Consider the following 22,415-nt stretch of genomic DNA (forward strand, 5'->3'; position numbering starts at 1 on the left):
TGGTTGACTGCCTGTCATAGTACCGGCGACGTGAGACGTTGGTCATAATATCAAAACACGGCATGTCGTGAATACCTTTCTGTGGTGAAGAAGCTGTCGTAAAATCTCTTTATTCAGTAAAAGTTCATCACCTACCTGTTTCCCAGTGACAGAAATTGTCTGTATGTGACGATTGATTACCTTAACCACTGAAATAGTGTGTCTTTTATGTATATAACGTTATGGCTTGGAGCCTAAACAATGGATCACAAGATTTCTTTCAAATAATATATAATGTTTTTGTACAAAATCGTGATTCAATTTCACTTTAATCGGCATTTAAAAGCTCTGTTTCTTCGAAAATAGATATATGAGACCATTGTTTAAGTTTTAAGCACCTACGTAAGAAAGAGACGTATCGACGTGCACCTTGAGAATTCATCAATTAAGTATGCCACACAATTTGCTTCAGAGCAAGCTGGTGTAGCAGCCCTAATATTTCCAATCCCCATAATGGGATTCAGACCACGGACCGTCCAATCCAAGGTCGAGGTCGGACATGAACAAAGAGGTTTAGACTATCGGCACTTCCCCATCAACAGAAGACACGCCTTGGGCCGCGTTATGCTGATATTTAATAAACTTACGGGCAAAAGAAACTATACCAAAGTATTTTTTATTAAAAAAATATCACATCAGCACTGAAATGGATTTTTCATTGTCAAACAAAATCGCATGAACGCAGCTTCATCATTACTGAGTTTAAAAAAACCTGCTTCTTCCCGAATATGGACTTTATCAAACTTTTTTCATTCAAAATGGGATGCACGTGCATCACGACAAAATGGCTCGGAACGGTATAAAATCCGCCAATCTGTATGTTTTACACCACAATCGTACCGACCACAACAGCTGACATGCCGAGACTGACCGCACAAGAGCGAGAGAGAGGTGACCTGGTTGAGTGCCTGTCATAGTACCGGATACGTTGGACGTTGCTCATAATATCAAAACACGGCATGTCGTGAATACCTTTCTGTGGTGAAGAAGCTGTCGTAAAATCTCTTTAGTCAGTAAAAGTTCATCACACACCTGTTTCACAGTGACAGAAAATGTCTGTATGTGACGATTGATTACCTTGACCACTGAAATAGTGTGTTTCTATATCTACAACTATTATGTCTTTTATGTATATAACGTTATGGCTTGGAGCCTAAACAATGGATCACAAGATTTCTTTCAAATTATATATAATGTTTTTGTACAAAATCGTGACTATCTGGACAGTCAAATAAGGGAAAGAAATCCCCCTCCGTCAAGTCGTCAAACGTTGATTCAGGCACTGGAAGAATTGCGAGCCATCCCCAATGACGTCATCAGGCATCTTGTAAACTCCGTGCGGCGACGTGTCCAAACCTGTATTCATAGCAATGGAGGCCATACACGATACTGACAGTAATGCATTTGTGAAAAAAATGCGTTTTCTGTTTTCGTTCAGATGATTTGTTTATTTTGCAAATTGACATTTTACCCCCTGTGTCATTCCTTACCTGATATTGAAGTTCCTGTAAATGCCACCTTTGTGGAATTTGAATCAGAACATTGTCAGATAAATTTTCTTTCCAACTCGCAACACTTTATTTTTGTGATAAATTTGATAATGTTGTCAACATCAAATCAATGTTGGTATAGTTTATTTTGCCCGTCAGTTTATGAACGTCCTCAGCCCCTACGTTAGGAGCTAATGAAGCGGTCATACAATATCCGCTTTCAGGGATGGGATTCGAACCATGACCTTCTGATCCAAGGTTGGGAATGCTGACACGGGATGGATGTCGTCAGCGGGATGAATCCACCCTACTGTACATGCTTTCCTGTTGAATATTTCAAGATTCCATCCTAAATTCCTTATGAGATTTATAGATATACAAGACGCCCTTACATTTGAGCCAGTTATGCCGGCAGAAAATATTGGTGCTGTGTCGCTTGTAGAAAGTGTAGTGCTTTGTGGCAGATTTATGCAGAGTTGTGTACATAAGGCGTGTCAGAAACATTTCTTCGGGCTTTCCTCCTACATGAAGGCGTCAAATGCATGGATCGATGCTCCTGATGTCAATCACTGTAGTGTCTGGTCCAGACTCGATTACTTACAGACCGCCGTCGTATAGCTGGAATATTGCCGAGTGTGGCGTTAAAGAACTAACATACAAACAAACAAACAAAACATCAAGTTGACACGCAGTGGTATAACTAATGTACTTTTCAGCGTTACCAAACTCACTGACTCACAATTTACTAGGGCCTCAACTTGAGTGAGTTTGGTTCAACTCACTCTTTTCACGCATAACAAAGGCTATCGGGGAAATACAAGATATCAAATACTAGTATAATGATAGTAATAATAACGACGAGAGACATAATCTCAATGTCAATGTTGATATTGTTGATGGTTTTCTACTGCTGGACGCTGCTTGCTGCTCGCCAGGAGATTGTGTTTTGAAATAAAAATATATTTATTTCGAAAGGTATCCATTTGTCGCGATAACATTCGTTCCTTCTCGGAAAATTGTAACTTCGAACAAACTACTACTACTACTACTACTACTACTACTACTACTACTACTGTAATAATAATAATTGTATTGTGCACATTTGGACACATGTATTTGTATAATGATCCTCTTGTGAAGCATGTCAGGACCCCTGATGAAAACAAGGTATTTCTTAAATGAGCCAAGGATGTAGGACATGAAATGTATGTACAGAAATAAGTGTCAACCAAGTGAAGTGCCATATCAATTCGGCCCAGATTCAGTTTATTAAGGAGAGGCTGAATGACCACTGTGCAGTGTCCCATGTACCAAGTTGTCCGTCTCCCCGATGTTCTCGGTGCCTTAGGTTTGGTGCCTCCCAATCTGTTGACTGACATTGGGGGAGTACCCGGGTTTGCTACCAGGAATGCAGCCCTTCTGACAATCTGGGTAATGCAGAAGGCTGCAGTGTTGGTGAGTCTTCACATTCTCCAAAACGTTCTGGGTGGGTTCGACTGGGCAGCGCTTCCTTGGAGAAGTCCCATTCGCCGTCTGGGCTGGGTGTAGAGGGAGCAAGATCCCTTTATTACGTTAATGAAACATATATATTTTGAATACTGATTACTGCCCATTTACCCTTTGATGTATAAATAGATGAAAATAGATGTCTTTTAGCAGTATTACATTTGTGATACTTTTGATAGGTTGAAGATTTGTTTGTTTGTTGTTAAACGCCGCACTCAGCGATATTCCAGCTTATGACGGCGGCCTGTGTAAAAACAATCGAGTCTGGACCAGACAATCCAGTGATTGATATCATGAGCATCGATCCACGCAATCAAACCAAATCAGCGAGCCTGACCATCCGATCCCGTTAGTCGCCCCTTACGACAAGCATAGTCGCCTTTTACAGCAAGCATGGGTTGCTGAAGACCTATTCTACCCCGGATCTTCACGGGTCTGATAGGTTGAAGAAAAAATTTTACGACTGCTTTAAGAAGGGAACTCTTCACAGCAGACATGTCCAGGTAAGAATAGAAACTGCCCTCCCCCACCCCAACCCCACCAACACCCCCACCCTCCACCTATGCTGACCGCCTCCATGGTCTAGTGGTAGAGCGTCCGCCGGGAGCGAAAGGTCCGGGGATCGATCCCCGGCCGCGTCATACCAAAAGACGTTAAAAGATGGTACTTGTTGCTACCATGCCTGGATCTCGGCATTAAGGGGATTAAACAAGGACTGGTCGGCTCGGAGTCAGTATACTGTGTCTAAGTGGGGTATCTATGTTAAACTGCGTATCTCAGTGTGCTAGCACTATAAGATCGGCATGAGTCCGGACTAGTACAAGCAGCCACAGACACACACGGACATGCACGTTGCGAAGTAAGTGCAACAATCTCCACCATTTCACCTCAGCACCACCTCTATGTCAATCTCTATACTCTCAGTTCAACTTTGTTCATAGCGAAAAGACGTATCCTTTATTCATTATTTGGCTATATGTGTATTACAATGACATTGCTTGGTTAAAAATAACAAGTAACAAGGACTGGTCGGCTCGGAGTCAGTATACTGTGTCTAAGTTGGGTATTTATGTTAAACTGCGTATCTCAGTGAGCTAGCACTATAAAACTGGCATCAGTCCGGACTAGTATAAGCAGCCACACACGTGCATGCACGTTGCGAAGTGAGTGCATCAATCTTCACCATTTCACCTCAGCACCACCTCTATTTCAACCTATATACTCTCAGTTCAACTTTGTTCATGGCAAATAGACGTATCCTATATTCTTATTTGGCTGTATTTTTTTTACAATGACATTGCTTGGTTAAAAATATATATGAAAAAATAAAATCGACTAAACTGACCATGTCGGAGAAGCGTACGTATTATACCATATTAACGCAGGGTTGCCTTTTTTCCAAAGCAATGTTCGGTTAATATTCCATAGTACTACGTACCTTAATGTCATTGCTTTATTTCATGACTGCCAAGACGACACTTTCAGACGTATTTTTCGCCTCCTTGTTCTTGCATATGGATAAGGTGCGTTCACATTTTTACATTTCCAAACTCTCATGTCACGTGATCGCCGTTTGTTTGTCTCTTTGTTTGTTTGTTTGCCTTTTTACGCCGCACTCAGCAATAGTCCAACCATATGACGGCGTTTTGTAAATAATCGATTCTGGACCAGACAAACCAATGATTGAAATGTTGATGTTCATCTTTTTTTCCAAATATTGTAGTCTATTTTCCCATTCCACATTACAGCCTATACAGTGTGAGAGAATGTAATGTACAATAGACAATATAGGTGTAATATACACAAGCCACAATCTCATTGCTTTTTAAAGATAGGTGAGTGAGCGAGGATGGTTTTACGCCGCTTTTAGCAATATTCCAGCAATATCCCAAATGGTGATGGCGGCTACATATTTTTACAAATTGATACTCATCTTCTACTTTACCCTGGTTACAAACCAAACATAACCGTTGATGTTTTACCTCTTTTCTGTATCACGAAGCTAGGAACAACATCTCAATCGAGCAAACTTGTTTTAAATCTTAAACTGAATTTTGAATGCATCATAAAGGGTTAATTTTGATAGGGCTGCGCACCAACCTTGGTCATAAGAAGATTTTTCACTTTATTTTAGACATGAAGCTGGCAATGTTATTTTTAGACTGCTGCCCCCATTCGAACCCAAGGCATTTGATGCCCAGGTGGCCATACCATTATTACAGTCTAACATGAATACATAATAACAGTTCGTTTCAAAACGTGATCCTCTTACGTTGATTATTTTAACAAATACTTAGCGACACGTTTACATGCAAATATGTACATCTGCAGAATACTTCCTTATTCTCTTCCAACAACATCATTTGAGGACGACTGCTTCACACATAAAAACTGCTTACATGCGAACATTTGTACAACTTCTTTTTCCGGGGATTTATCTACAACCAATACTTCAGAACCATACAGTAAAATTTGCCAGATTTGGAGTCAAATGTTTAAAACAATCGACAGCAACTTTATAGTTTCAAAGAGAACTGAAAGGAGGCCTTATTAACCTGATTAGACCATGACAGTGATGTAGAAAATAATACTCCAGGGTATTTATTAAATACACACTCAAGTTCATGCTCATCAAATTACCACCCCTCGAATCTTGATAAATTGTCACCAATTTTGAAAACAAGAATTTTGTCTTATCTAGATTAGCTGAGAAATGGTAGTTGTCACAAAAAGATTTTCAGACATCAATATTTTTTTGAGCCCATAGATAGTATCAGCAAAACGGACAATATCCTATGTGATATCAATGTATAGCTGTACACCTGGAGCAGAAGGTGAATCCATTTGTCAAGCAAGTTAATTGATAAACATGAAGAATAGGAAAGGAATCATCACACAGCCTTGTCTAAGACCTAGAGGACAATCAAAACATTCAGAAAAAATATAACTTGTCTTAGCACATCCTTTGACACAACCATAAATAGACTCCTGTGCAACTAACATCTTTGGTGAAACACCATATAGTTTAGAATAAACCATAATTAATATTCATGATCATTAAATTAAAATCAATATTAGAATGTCCAGTCTGTTCAGTGGAGTTGCCATCGCATTCTTCGAAAAAAATCTTAAAATGAAAAAAACATTCCGAAATATTTATGTTATCCTTTTGTGGCTTCTTTGTTGTATATTTTCTTAGTACAGCCTGAAACGCTTTTGATTTGTTATTTTGTCTAACAGAGCATCTCTTACAAAAGCACTATACTGTCTCTGTTTAATCCTGATTAGGTCAATCTTCCCGAGGCAAGTGAGTTAACTGACCTTAAAAGACCAGTTTCCACCCTTGCCGAACTAGGCTGGTATTATGGAGTTATATTTCGGCTGGACTAACGAGTCTATGCATAGTCCAATAAAAATCGTGTAACGAAGTCGAAATCCGGTTCGTTAACTGTCCAGCAGATTCTGGTTGATTGCAGGATTTGCAAAACATGTGCCCCGCCAACTCGGCGTCAACAGATATTTTCTAAATCTTTTCATGTCTTTAGTCAAGGTGCTCACGTGATTTTTTGCTCTTTGCGATGTAAGACCCGTTTTATGACAATATAGATATTGATTATTGATCAGATCGCCTTGACTTTGCGCCGCCATTTTGTTTGAAGCAAATGCAAGTGATACAAGAGGCGGAATCTGATTGGTCCATAGGAGAGGCAGAAAAGGGACACAACTCATAATAACCACTGGTGGCGCTACGATTGGACCCAGAAATTCCAGCCAAGTTCGGCAAGGGTGGAAACAGCACATTTATAGCTAGTTAACTCCCTTGCCTCGGAAAGATGAATTAGGTCATTATATCTATTGCATTGAGAAATGAAGCACTGAAGTGATACATTTTGTTTATCTAGTAAATGAATTCAATAACTTTCGAGTTAAGAATCTGTCATAGGAAGTAATACACAAGATAATATTTATATGGTTTGAAGTACATGTTTTATTGAAAAATTCTACTGATAACTTGATCCAACAAATGCAAGTTAACATAAGTGTCATATCATAAAGTATAACGAGAGATGGTTTAAACAAGAGAGGGGGGATGTGACCCGGTGGGGCAATTGGCAGGGTTGAAATAGGCCGTGTGATGAGGTGAGGTAGTTGTGTCCAAGATTATGTGTGTGGTGTGTGTGGCTTCTTGTACTAGTCCAGACTGATGCAGACTTTATAGTGCTAGCCCACTGAGATATCATGCCGCGGTTAAACATGAATACCCCTATCAGACACAGTATACCGACCAGTCCTTGTTTTAGCCCCTTAATGCCCAGCGCCAGAGGGGGTAACAACACGTAACATCTTTTAACGTCTTTTGGTATGACGCGGACGCTCTACCACTAGACCCTGGCGGCAGTCTATAGACTGGGGGGCCTTGGCATAGGTGAGAATAGGCCTGATGCAAATAAACCCATCTACGCCCAATGCCCTACTGAGTGAATAAATTATGCGCCAAACAATAGACCGTTCCACAAACCGGTGAGCCCGAACATTGAGACAGACTCCATCTTCCTCTTTGGGACCATGACGACCTATCAACATGCTACCCACATTCTGCCTTCCCAATTCCCACCTGCACAACCTCCCCATGTGTCATACACTCCCTGAGATCCCGTCTCCCAGGTACCCAAGTCATCTCCCACCCTATCCCAGACATGCTTCCCACATTCCGCTATGAAGCTGAAAGATACTACCTTGGGGGCACCGACCTCGGTCTGGAGGGACGCTGGATATTGACGGGGAACAAGCCCTTTACTTACACCAAGTGGGCCCCAGGGCAACCAACTAACTTAGGATATAATGAACACTGCCTCGAGGTTTGGAAAGCTTATGGATGCAGTTGGAATGATGCTCATTGTGACATGAAAGCAAATTTCATTTGTCAGATGTTGCCGCTGAGAGGATAAATAAAACTGGTTGTTGCAGTCTGTCTCTGACAGCAACAGTTTCACATGTGTGATTAAAAAATAAACGTACCCGTTATACATACATTACAGTTAACCAGATAAACAAATACAGGTTACAGGGAACCCACTCAGCTCACTCTAGCACACTCAGATACCACGCCGCAGTTAAGGCAGTAATATGCAGTATTCTGAGCCGGCCAGTCCTATTTCTAGCCCATTATTGCCGAGCGCCAGATAGGGTAACAAGTACCATCTTTTAACGTCTTTTAGTATGATGCGACCGGGTACCACACGAGGGACCTTTCGCTCTCCGGGCGGACGTTCTACCACTAGACCAAGGAGGCGGAAGACAGGGTAACAAGAACCATCTTTTAACGTCTTTTAGTATGATGCGACCGGGCACCACACGAGGGACCTTTCGCTCTCCGGGCGGACGCGCTATCAAGAGACCACGAAGGCGGTCCCTCGGTAAAGCCACATTTCCAAATTAAATTGGACGCATCAGTGACAAAAATCATACCCCATGCAATTCCCTAATTCAGCTTGTATCATATGTTGCCATATTTGTTCAGGGGAACAATTGGTTTGTCCTTGCATATGCTTGTGATGGGCGCCGCCGCTGGGTGAAAAAACAGTAAGGTGAAGTAATAATCATAGAAAATAAGTTCTGTATCTTTGGGCATTTTAGATGTGGAACCGTTTTCAGAAAGTAGCTTTTAGGGATCACATTTTATGTTGGTTGGTTGGTCGGTTGGTTGGTTTGTTGTTTTACGCCGCACTCAGCAATATTCCAGCTATATGACGGCGGTCTGTAAATAATCGAGTCTGGACCAGACAATCCATTGATTGATATCATGAGCATCGACCCACGCAATTGGGATCGATGACATGCATCAACCAAGTCATCGAGCCTGACCACCTGATCCCGTTAGTCGCCTCATAAAACAAAGATAGTCGTCTTTTACGGCAAGCATGGGTTGCTGAAGACCTATTCTACCCCGGATCTTCACGAGTCACATTTTATGTAAGGTAATTAGACATATCTGCAAACAAAATCATGCGGATTAGTGTTCATTATGCAGAAGGTGCATCGCACGCACAATAGCGTTCATGAAACAGACGGTGCAACAACACATGCGTATGAATGTTAATGAAACAGAAGGTGCAACAACACATACGGATTGGTCTTCATGAAACAGAAGGTGCAACAACACAGGCGTATGAATGTTTATGAAACAGAAGGTGCAACAACACATACGGATTGGTCTTCATGAAACAGAAGGTGCAACAACACATACGGATTGGTCTTCATGAAACAGAAGGTGCAACAACATATACGTATGAATGTTAATGAAACACTAGGTGCAACAACACATACGGATTGGTCTTCGGGAAACAGAAGGTGCAACAACATATACGTATGACTGTTTATGAAACAGAAGGTGCAACAACACATACGGATTGGTCTTCATGAAACAGAAGGTGCAACAACATATACGCATTAGTTTTCATGAAACAGAAGGTGCAACAACACATGCGTATGAATGTTTATGAAACAGAAGGAGCAACAACACATATGGATTGGTCTTCATTAGACAGAAGGTGCAACAACACATGCGTATGAGTGTTTATGAAACAGAAGGTGCAACAACACATGCGTATGGGTGTTTATGAAACAGAAGGTGCAACAACACATATGGATTGGTCTTCATTAGACAGAAGGTGCAACAACACATACGTATGACAGTTTATAAAACAGAAGGTGCAACAACACATATGGATTGGTCTTCATTAGACAGAAGGTGCAACAACACATGCGTATGAATGTTTATGAAACAGAAGGAGCAACAACACATATGGATTGGTCTTCATTAGACAGAAGGTGCAACAACACATGCGTATGAGTGTTATGAAACAGAAGGAGCAACAACACATACGGATTGGTCTTCATTAGACAGAAGGTGCAACAACACATGCGTATGAGTGTTTATGAAACAGGAGGTGCAACAACACATATGGATTGGTCTTCATTAGACAGAAGGTGCAACAACACATGCGTATGAATGTTTATGAAACAGAAGGTGCAACAACACATATGGATTGGTCTTCATTAGACAGAAGGTGCAACAACACATGCGTATGAATGTTTATGAAACAGAAGGAGCAACAACACATATGGATTGGTCTTCATTAGACAGAAGGTGCAACAACACATGCGTATGAGTGTTTATGAAACAGAAGGTGCAACAACACATATGGATTGGTCTTCATTAGACAGAAGGTGCAACAACACATGCGTATGACAGTTTATGAAACAGAAGGTGCAACAACACATACGGATTGGTCTTCATGAAACAGAAGGTGCAACAACACATGCGTATGAATGTTTATGAAACAGAAGGTGCAACAACACATACGGATTGGTCTTCATGAAACAGAAGGTGCAACAACACATGCGTATGACTGTTTATGAGACAGAAGGTGCAACAACACATACGGATTGGTCTTCATGAAACAGAAGGTGCAACAACACATGCGTATGACTGTTTATGAAACAGAAGGAGCAACAACACATACGGATTAGTGTTCATGAAACAGAAGTTGCAACAACACATGCGTATGACTGTTTATGAAACAGAAGGTGCAACAACACATGCGTATGACTGTTCATGAAACAGAAGGTGCAACAACACATACGGATTAGTCTTCATGAAACAGAGCGTGCAACAACACATGCGTACATGCGTATGAATGTTTATGAAACAGAAGGTGCAACAACACATACGGATTGGTCTTCATTAGACAGAAGGTGCAACAACACATGCGTATGAGTGTTATGAAACAGAAGGAGCAACAACACATACGGATTGGTCTTCATTAGACAGAAGGTGCAACAACACATGGGTATGAGTGTTTATGAAACAGGAGGTGCAACAACACATATGAATTGGTCTTCATTAGACAGAAGGTGCAACAACACATGCGTATGAATGTTTATGAAACAGAAGGTGCAACAACACATATGGATTGGTCTTCATTAGACAGAAGGTGCAACAACACATGCGTATGAATGTTTATGAAACAGAAGGAGCAACAACACATATGGAATGGTCTTCATTAGACAGAAGGTGCAACAACACATGCGTATGAGTGTTTATGAAACAGAAGGTGCAACAACACATATGGATTGGTCTTCATTAGACAGAAGGTGCAACAACACATGCGTATGACAGTTTATGAAACAGAAGGTGCAACAACACATACGGATTGGTCTTCATGAAACAGAAGGTGCAACAACACATGCGTATGAATGTTTATGAAACAGAAGGTGCAACAACACATACGGATTGGTCTTCATGAAACAGAAGGTGCAACAACACATGCGTATGACTGTTTATGAGACAGAAGGTGCAACAACACATACGGATTGGTCTTCATGAAACAGAAGGTGCAACAACACATGCGTATGACTGTTTATGAAACAGAAGGAGCAACAACACATACGGATTAGTGTTCATGAAACAGAAGGTGAAACAACACATGCGTATGACTGTTTATGAAACAGAAGGTGCAACAACACATGCGTATGACTGTTCATGAAACAGAAGGTGCAACAACACATACGGATTAGTCTTCATGAAACAGAGCGTGCAACAACACATGCGTACATGCGTATGAATGTTTATGAAACAGAAGGTGCAACAACACATATGGATTGGTCTTCATTAGACAGAAGGTGCAACAACACATGTGTATGAGTGTTTATGAAACAGAAGGAGCAACAACACATATGGATTGGTCTTCATTAGACAGAAGGTGCAACAACACATGCGTATGAGTGTTTATGAAACCGAAGGTGCAACAACACATATGGATTGGTCTTCATGAAACAGAAGGTGCAACAACACAGGCGTATGACTGTTTATGAAACAGAAGGTGCAACAACACATACGGATTGGTCTTCATGAAACAGAAGGTGCAACAACACAGGCGTATGAATATTTATGAAACAGAAGGTGCAACAACACATACGGATTGGTCTTCATGAAACAGAAGGTGCAACAACACATGCGGATGAATGTTTATGAAACAGAAAGTGCAACAACACATATGGATTGGTCTTCATTAGACAGAAGGTGCAACAACACATGCGTATGACAGTTTATGAAACAGAAGGTGCAACAACACATACGGATTGGTCTTCATGAAACAGAAGGTGCAACAACACATGCGTATGAATGTTTATGAAACAGAAGGTGCAACAACACATACGGATTGGTCTTCATGAAACAGAAGGTGCATCAACACATGCGTACATGCGTATGAATGTTTATGAAACAGAAGGTGCAACAACACATACGAATTGGTCTTCATGAAACAGAAGGTGCAACAACACATGCGGATGAATGTTTATGAAACAGAGGGTGCAACAACACATACGGATTGGTCTTCATGAAACAGAAGGTGCAACAACACATGCGTATGAATGTTTATGAAACAGAAGGTGCAACAACACATGCGTATGAGTGTTTATGAAACAGGAGGTGCAACAACACATATGGATAGGTCTTCATTAGACAGAAGGTGCAACAACACATGCGTATGAATGTTTATGAAACAGAAGGTGCAACAACACATATGGATTGGTCTTCATTAGACAGAAGGTGCAACAACACATGCGTATGAATGTTTATGAAACAGAAGGAGCAACAACACATATGGATTGGTCTTCATTAGACAGAAGGTGCAACAACACATGCGTATGAATGTTTATGAAACAGAAGGAGCAACAACACATATGGATTGGTCTTCATGAAACAGAAGGTGCAACAACACATGCGTATGAGTGTTTATGAAACAGAAGGAGCAACAACACATATGGATTGGTCTTCATTAGACAGAAGGTGCAACAACACATGCGTATGAGTGTTATGAAACAGAAGGAGCAACAACACATATGGATTGGTCTTCATTAGACAGAAGGTGCAACAACACATGCGTATGAGTGTTTATGAAACAGGAGGTGCAACAACACATATGGATAGGTCTTCATTAGACAGAAGGTGCAACAACACATGCGTATGAATGTTTATGAAACAGAAGGTGCAACAACACATATGGATTGGTCTTCATTAGACAGAAGGTGCAACAACACATGCGTATGAATGTTTATGAAACAGAAGGAGCAACAACACATATGGATTGGTCTTCATTAGACAGAAGGTGCAACAACACATGCGTATGAGTGTTTATGAAACAGAAAGTGCAACAACACATATGGATTGGTCTTCATTAGACAGAAGGTGCAACAACACATGCGTATGACAGTTTATGAAACAGAAGGTGCAACAACACATACGGATTGGTCTTCATGAAACAGAAGGTGCAACAACACATGCGTATGAATGTTTATGAAACAGAAGGTGCAACAACACATACGGATTGGTCTTCATGAAACAGAAGGTGCAACAACACATGCGTATGACTGTTTATGAGACAGAAGGTGCAACAACACATACGGATTGGTCTTCATGAAACAGAAGGTGCAACAACACATGCGTATGACTGTTTATGAAACAGAAGGAGCAACAACACATACGGATTAGTGTTCATGAAACAGAAGTTGCAACAACACATGCGTATGACTGTTTATGAAACAGAAGGTGCAACAACACATGCGTATGACTGTTCATGAAACAGAAGGTGCAACAACACATACGGATTAGTCTTCATGAAACAGAGCGTGCAACAACACATGCGTACATGCGTATGAATGTTTATGAAACAGAAGGTGCAACAACACATACGGATTGGTCTTCATTAGACAGAAGGTGCAACAACACATGTGTATGAGTGTTATGAAACAGAAGGAGCAACAACACATACGGATTGGTCTTCATTAGACAGAAGGTGCAACAACACATGGGTATGAGTGTTTATGAAACAGGAGGTGCAACAACACATATGAATTGGTCTTCATTAGACAGAAGGTGCAACAACACATGCGTATGAATGTTTATGAAACAGAAGGTGCAATAACACATATGGATTGGTCTTCATTAGACAGAAGGTGCAACAACACATGCGTATGAATGTTTATGAAACAGAAGGAGCAACAACACATATGGAATGGTCTTCATTAGACAGAAGGTGCAACAACACATGCGTATGAGTGTTTATGAAACAGAAGGTGCAACAACACATATGGATTGGTCTTCATTAGACAGAAGGTGCAACAACACATGCGTATGACAGTTTATGAAACAGAAGGTGCAACAACACATACGGATTGGTCTTCATGAAACAGAAGGTGCAACAACACATGCGTATGAATGTTTATGAAACAGAAGGTGCAACAACACATACGGATTGGTCTTCATGAAACAGAAGGTGCAACAACACATGCGTATGACTGTTTATGAGACAGAAGGTGCAACAACACATACGGATTGGTCTTCATGAAACAGAAGGTGCAACAACACATGCGTATGACTGTTTATGAAACAGAAGGAGCAACAACACATACGGATTAGTCTTCATGAAACAGAAGTTGCAACAACACATGCGTATGACTGTTTATGAAACAGAAGGTGCAACAACACATGCGTATGACTGTTCATGAAACAGAAGGTGCAACAACACATACGGATTAGTCTTCATGAAACAGAGGGTGCAACAACACATGCGTACATGCGTATGAATGTTTATGAAACAGAAGGTGCAACAACACATATGGATTGGTCTTCATTAGACAGAAGGTGCAACAACACATGTGTATGAGTGTTTATGAAACAGAAGGAGCAACAACACATATGGATTGGTCTTCATTAGACAGAAGGTGCAACAACACATGCGTATGAGTGTTTATGAAACCGAAGGTGCAACAACACATATGGATTGGTCTTCATGAAACAGAAGGTGCAACAACACAGGCGTATGACTGTTTATGAAACAGAAGGTGCAACAACACATACGGATTGGTCTTCATCAAACAGAAGGTGCAACAACACAGGCGTATGAATATTTATGAAACAGAAGGTGCAACAACACATACGGATTGGTCTTCATGAAACAGAAGGTGCAACAACACATGCGGATGAATGTTTATGAAACAGAAAGTGCAACAACACATATGGATTGGTCTTCATTAGACAGAAGGTGCAACAACACATGCGTATGACAGTTTATGAAACAGAAGGTGCAACAACACATACGGATTGGTCTTCATGAAACAGAAGGTGCAACAACACATGCGTATGAATGTTTATGAAACAGAAGGTGCAACAACACATACGGATTGGTCTTCATGAAACAGAAGGTGCATCAACACATGCGTACATGCGTATGAATGTTTATGAAACAGAAGGTGCAACAACACATACGAATTGGTCTTCATGAAACAGAAGGTGCAACAACACATGCGGATGAATGTTTATGAAACAGAGGGTGCAACAACACATACGGATTGGTCTTCATGAAACAGAAGGTGCAACAACACATGCGTATGAATGTTTATGAAACAGAAGGTGCAACAACACATGCGTATGAGTGTTTATGAAACAGGAGGTGCAACAACACATATGGATAGGTCTTCATTAGACAGAAGGTGCAACAACACATGCGTATGAATGTTTATGAAACAGAAGGTGCAACAACACATATGGATTGGTCTTCATTAGACAGAAGGTGCAACAACACATGCGTATGAATGTTTATGAAACAGAAGGAGCAACAACACATATGGATTGGTCTTCATTAGACAGAAGGTGCAACAACACATGCGTATGAATGTTTATGAAACAGAAGGAGCAACAACACATATGGATTGGTCTTCATGAAACAGAAGGTGCAACAACACATGCGTATGAGTGTTTATGAAACAGAAGGAGCAACAACACATATGGATTGGTCTTCATTAGACAGAAGGTGCAACAACACATGCGTATGAGTGTTATGAAACAGAAGGAGCAACAACACATATGGATTGGTCTTCATTAGACAGAAGGTGCAACAACACATGCGTATGAGTGTTTATGAAACAGGAGGTGCAACAACACATATGGATAGGTCTTCATTAGACAGAAGGTGCAACAACACATGCGTATGAATGTTTATGAAACAGAAGGTGCAACAACACATATGGATTGGTCTTCATTAGACAGAAGGTGCAACAACACATGCGTATGAGTGTTTATGAAACAGAAGGAGCAACAACACATATGGATTGGTCTTCATTAGACAGAAGGTGCAACAACACATGCGTATGAATGTTTATGAAACAGAAGGAGCAACAACACATATGGATTGGTCTTCATTAGACAGAAGGTGCAACAACACATGCGTATGAGTGTTTATGAAACAGAAAGTGCAACAACACATATGGATTGGTCTTCATTAGACAGAAGGTGCAACAACACATGCGTATGACAGTTTATGAAACAGAAGGTGCAACAACACATACGGATTGGTCTTCATGAAACAGAAGGTGCAACAACACATGCGTATGAATGTTTATGAAACAGAAGGTGCAACAACACATACGGATTGGTCTTCATGAAACAGAAGGTGCAACAACACATGCGTATGACTGTTTATGAGACAGAAGGTGCAACAACACATACGGATTGGTCTTCATGAAACAGAAGGTGCAACAACACATGCGTATGACTGTTTATGAAACAGAAGGAGCAACAACACATACGGGTTAGTGTTCATGAAACAGAAGGTGAAACAACACATGCGTATGACTGTTTATGAAACAGAAGGTGCAACAACACATGCGTATGACTGTTCATGAAACAGAAGGTGCAACAACACATACGGATTAGTCTTCATGAAACAGAGGGTGCAACAACACATGCGTATGAATGTTTATGAAACAGAAGGTGCAACAACACATATGGATTGGTCTTCATTAGACAGAAGGTGCAACAACACATGTGTATGAGTGTTTATGAAACAGAAGGAGCAACAACACATATGGATTGGTCTTCATTAGACAGAAGGTGCAACAACACATGCAAATGAGTGTTTATGAAACAGAAGGTGCAACAACACATATGGATTGGTATTCATGAAACAGAAGGTGCAACAACACAGGCGTATGACTGTTTATGAAACAGAAGGTGCAACAACACATACGGATTGGTCTTCATGAAACAGAAGGTGCAACAACACATGCGTATGACAGTTTATGAAACAGAAGGTGCAACAACACATATGGATTGGTCTTCATTAGACAGAAGGTGGAACAACACATGCGTATGAATGTTTATGAAACAGAAGGAGCAACAACACATATGAATTGGTCTTCATTAGACACAAGGTGCAACAACACATGCGTATGAATGTTTATGAAACAGAAGGAGCAACAACAAATATGAATTGGTCTTCATTAGACAGAAGGTGCAACAACACATGCGTATGAATGTTAATGAAATAGAGGGTGCAACAACACATACGGATTGGTCTTCATGAAACAGAAGGTGCAACAGCATATACGCATTAGTGTTCATGAAACAGAAGGTGCAACAACACATGCGTACATGCGTATGAGTGTTTATGAAACAGAAGGAGCAACAACACATATGGATTGGTCTTCATTAGACAGAAGGTGCAACAACACATGCGTATGAGTGTTATGAAACAGAAGGAGCAACAACACATATGGATTGGTCTTCATTAGACAGAAGGTGCAACAACACATGCGTATGAGTGTTTATGAAACAGGAGGTGCAACAACACATATGGATTGGTCTTCATTAGACAAAAGGTGCAACAACACATGCGTATGAATGTTTATGAAACAGAAGGTGCAACAACACATATGGATTGGTCTTCATTAGACAGAAGGTGCAACAACACATGCGTATGAATGTTTATGAAACAGAAGGAGCAACAACACATATGGATTGGTCTTCATTAGACAGAAGGTGCAACAACACATGCGTATGAATGTTTATGAAACAGAAGGTGCAACAACACATATGGATTGGTCTTCATGAAACAGAAGGTGCAACAACACATGCGTATGAATTTTTATGAAACAGAAGGTGCAACAACACATACGGATTGGTCTTCATGAAACAGAAGGTGCAACAACACATGCGTATGACTGTTTATGAGACAGAAGGTGCAACAATACATACGGATTGGTCTTCATGAAACAGAACGTGCAACAACACATGCGTATGACTGTTTATGAAACAGAAGGAGCAACAACACATACGGATTAGTGTTCATGAAACAGAAGGTGCAACAACACATGCGTATGACTGTTTATGAAACAGAAGGTGCAACAACACATGCGTATGACTGTTCATGAAACAGAAGGTGCAACAACACATACGGATTAGTGTTCATGAAACAGAGGGTGCAACAACACATGCGTACATGCGTATGAATGTTTATGAAACAGAAGGTGCAACAACACATATGGATTGGTCTTCATTAGACAGAAGGTGCAACAACACATGTGTATGAGTGTTTATGAAACAGAAGGAGCAACAACACATATGGATTGGTCTTCATTAGACAGAAGGTGCAACAACACATGCGTATGAGTGTTTATGAAACAGAAGGTGCAACAACACATATGGATTGGTCTTCATGAAACAGAAGGTGCAACAACACAGGCGGATGACTGTTTATGAAACAGAAGGTGCAACAACACATACGGATTGGTCTTCATGAAACAGAAGGTGCAACAACACAGGCGTATGAATGTTTATGAAACAGAAGGTGCAACAACACATACGGATTGGTCTTCATGAAACAGAAGGTGCAACAACACAGGCGTATGAATGTTTATGAAACAGAAGGTGCAACAACACATATGGATTGGTCTTCATGAAACAGAAGGTGCAACAACACATGCGGATGAATGTTTATGAAACAGAGGGTGCAACAACACATATGGATTGGTCTTCATTAGACAGAAGGTGCAACAACACATGCGTATGTGTGTTTATGAAACAGAAGGTGCAACAACACATATGGATTGGTCTTCATTAGACAGAAGGTGCAACAACACATGCGTATGACAGTTTATGAAACAGAAGGTGCAACAACACATACGGATTGGTCTTCATGAAACAGAAGGTGCAACAACACATGCGTATGAATGTTTATGAAACAGAAGGAGCAACAACACATACGGATTAGTGTTCATGAAACAGAAGGTGCAACAACACATGCGTATGACTGTTTATGAAACAGAAGGTGCAACAACACATGCGTATGACTGTTCATGAAACAGAAGGTGCAACAACACATACGGATTAGTCTTCATGAAACAGAGGGTGCATCAACACATGCGTACATGCGTATGAATGTTTATGAAACAGAAGGTGCAACAACACATACGAATTGGTCTTCATTAGACAGAAGGTGCAACAACACATGCGTATGACAGTTTATGAAACAGAAGGTGCAACAACACATATGGATTGGTCTTCATGAAACAGAAGGTGCAACAACACATGCGTATGATAGTTTATGAAACAGAAGGTGCAACAACACATATGGATTGGTCTTCATTAGACAGAAGGTGCAACAACACATGCGTATGAGTGTTTTTGAAACAGAAGGAGCAACAACACATATGGATTGGTCTTCATTAGACAGAAGGTGCAACAACACATGCGTATGAATGTTTATGAAACAGAAGGAGCAACAACACATATGAATTGGTCTTCATTAGACAGAAGGTGCAACAACACATGCGTATGAATGTTAATGAAACAGAGGGTGCAACAACACATACGGATTGGTCTTCATGAAACAGAAGGTGCAACAGCATATACGCATTAGTGTTCATGAAACAGAAGGTGCAACAACACATGCGTACATGCGTATGAATGTTTATGAAACAGAAGGTGCAACAACACATGCGTATGAATGTTTATGAAACAGAAGGTGCAACAACACATACGGATTAGTGTTCATGAAACAGAAGGTGCAACAGCATATACGCATTAGTGTTCATGAAACAGAAGGTGCAACAACACATGCGTACATGCGTATGAATGTTTATGAAACAGAAGGTGCAACAACACATGCTTATAAATGTTAATGAAACAGAAGGTGCAACAACACATATGGATTGGTCTTCATGAAACAGAAGGTGCAAGAACACATGCGTATGAGTGTTCATGAAACAGAAGGTGCAACAACACATACGGATTGGTGTTCATTAAACAGGAGCTGCAACGAAATATACGTATGGATCTTCATTTAACACCGTCAAAAATAAAATTATTTATGTCAATGATTTTATACATGCTGTCGACAACACACAAACAGATAATGTAGTTGCTAATATCAGGGATGAATTCCACGCCTCTATGATAAATAGCTACATATTTTTGGTTCTAATGTGGGATTCTACATGAGACAATTAAGTCTTGACAGGTTGTGATATGATGGTCGTGAAATCCAACAAACGTTTGCCATAATGATTTCGAGATATGTAAACAGAAAGTAATGAACAGTTTACATACACTCTGTAGGTAATGTAATATAAAGTGTAGGGTGTGAAAATTAGAATACATGTGAATGTCCACATAAATACAAAGACTGGTTGAGCATAATAATAGAGCGGTTTCAATAAAGCGACAAAACCCTTTCTAAAGCCAATAGAAATCTCTGCATAAAGCAAAGTCGCCACCGATCCCAACTACTTGTCATAAGCATGTGTTTATGAATCACTATAAAATAGTGATGATACCAGGTGTTCGGGAAAAGGTGAGAGTATCCTGCCCCACCGAAAAGTAAGTATTGGTAGGGCAGAATAATAGAAACGTTTATATAAACATTGATTGTTTGTGCACTATGGTTACTTCCGTTGCCATGCCAATAATCAATAGTTGTATTATGAAAACGCATTCACCGTAACCCTTTCCCGTTACGCTTGTGAACATGTGTGGCTGGTTCTCTAGCAACCGCCTTGTGTTACATTAGTGTTCGTGTTTTGTTAAGGTCACAGCAATTTCGAAATAGTTTCTTGGTTGTGACGGAATAGCATATAATTATACACAATATGACACTAGTGCTAGTGTTGAAAGCTTAAGAAACGTTTTTGATTTTGTTTAGCAACGCGTCTAATGATGCTCTAAGATTGGCCATGCCATTTGTGAGTGAGCTGGGTTTAACGCAGCTTTTAACATTATTCCAATTTTATCACGGCGTGTCAGCTCAATGTGGGAGGAAAGCCCGGAGTGATGCAGGTCTCAGACGTTTACCACTTTCATCTCCAATCCTATTCCAGACATGCCGCCCACATTCTGCCTTCCCAATTCCCACCTGCACGACCTCCCCATGTGTCATACATTCCCTGAGATCCCGTCTCCCAGGTACCCAAGTCATCTCCCATCCTCTCCCAGACATGCTACACACATTCTGTGAAACTTCGGTGAAATTCACGAGCACGGGTACGGTGCTGACAAACCCAGAAACATAATCAGGGCGAACCAGGAATCGAACCACCAATCATAGGTTTCTGGTGTGACCAAGGGACGCAACTCTACAAAGCGAATCGCGGCGCCTTAGACGACTGGGCCGCCCGTGCCCATTCATGCCATTTGTAAAATTATGAGCCACATTTGCGTCACTGCTCATCAGTCGTTACGAATGTACAACCTTACCCTGTTTTCGAGTTGTATCCAGATAGCATCTGTTAGACCGCCTCTTTGGTCTTGTGGTAGAGAGTCCGCCCGGAAAGCGGAAGGTCCGGAGTTCGATTGCTGGCCGCGTCATAACAAAAGATGGTACTTGTTGTTACCCTGTCTGGCGCTTGGCATTAAGGGGCTAAAACAAGGACTGGTCGGCTTGGAGTCAGTACACTGTGTCTGAGTGGGGTATTCATGTTAAACTGCGGCATGGTATGTTAGTGAGCTAGCACTATAAATCGGCATCAGACCGGACTAGTACAAGCACGCACACACACACACACACACACACACACACACACACACACACACACACACACACGTGCATTCACGTCGTAATATAAGTGCAATAATCTTGGACGAGACGTTAAGCCAAATTTCACCTCACCTCACCAGCATCTGTTAACATTGTAAAACAAGTGTCCCAGTTGAAACTCTGAAATTTAACAACGCCATTTTGACATACTTTTTTCCCGAACATTGTTAGACTTTGTTTTTAGAACAACTTGAATTGGATCGTCACGCTCGGAACACGCCTGTTCCAATTACGAAATCAGTTCCAGATTGATGCTGACATATCTGCGTTCAAGGCACCAATGACGTCAGCGACACCCAGCTTTATGAACATAACATATATGATGGTTCTTAAAAAATACTGAAGTGTACTGAACAATGTTTATTAAGCTAAAGATTATAAATAATAACACGTGTCTGAGTATCAGTGCTTTGTTAATGTCTCAAACCATATTTCTTCAACGGCATCA

General features: G+C 40.7%; 1 protein-coding gene across 1 annotated transcript in view; it reads left to right on the plus strand.

The window, feature by feature from the left end:
• LOC124128414 (perlucin-like) overlaps window positions 1–22,415 on the plus strand; it is a 75,399-nt gene that overhangs the window by 42,490 nt on the left and 10,494 nt on the right. The gene's annotated exons all lie outside the window — the stretch shown is intronic.

Source organism: Haliotis rufescens, unplaced genomic scaffold (genome assembly GCF_023055435.1).
Source record: "Haliotis rufescens isolate VD_foot unplaced genomic scaffold, xgHalRufe1.0.p SCAF_86, whole genome shotgun sequence".
NCBI classification, from domain to species: domain Eukaryota; kingdom Metazoa; phylum Mollusca; class Gastropoda; order Lepetellida; family Haliotidae; genus Haliotis; species Haliotis rufescens.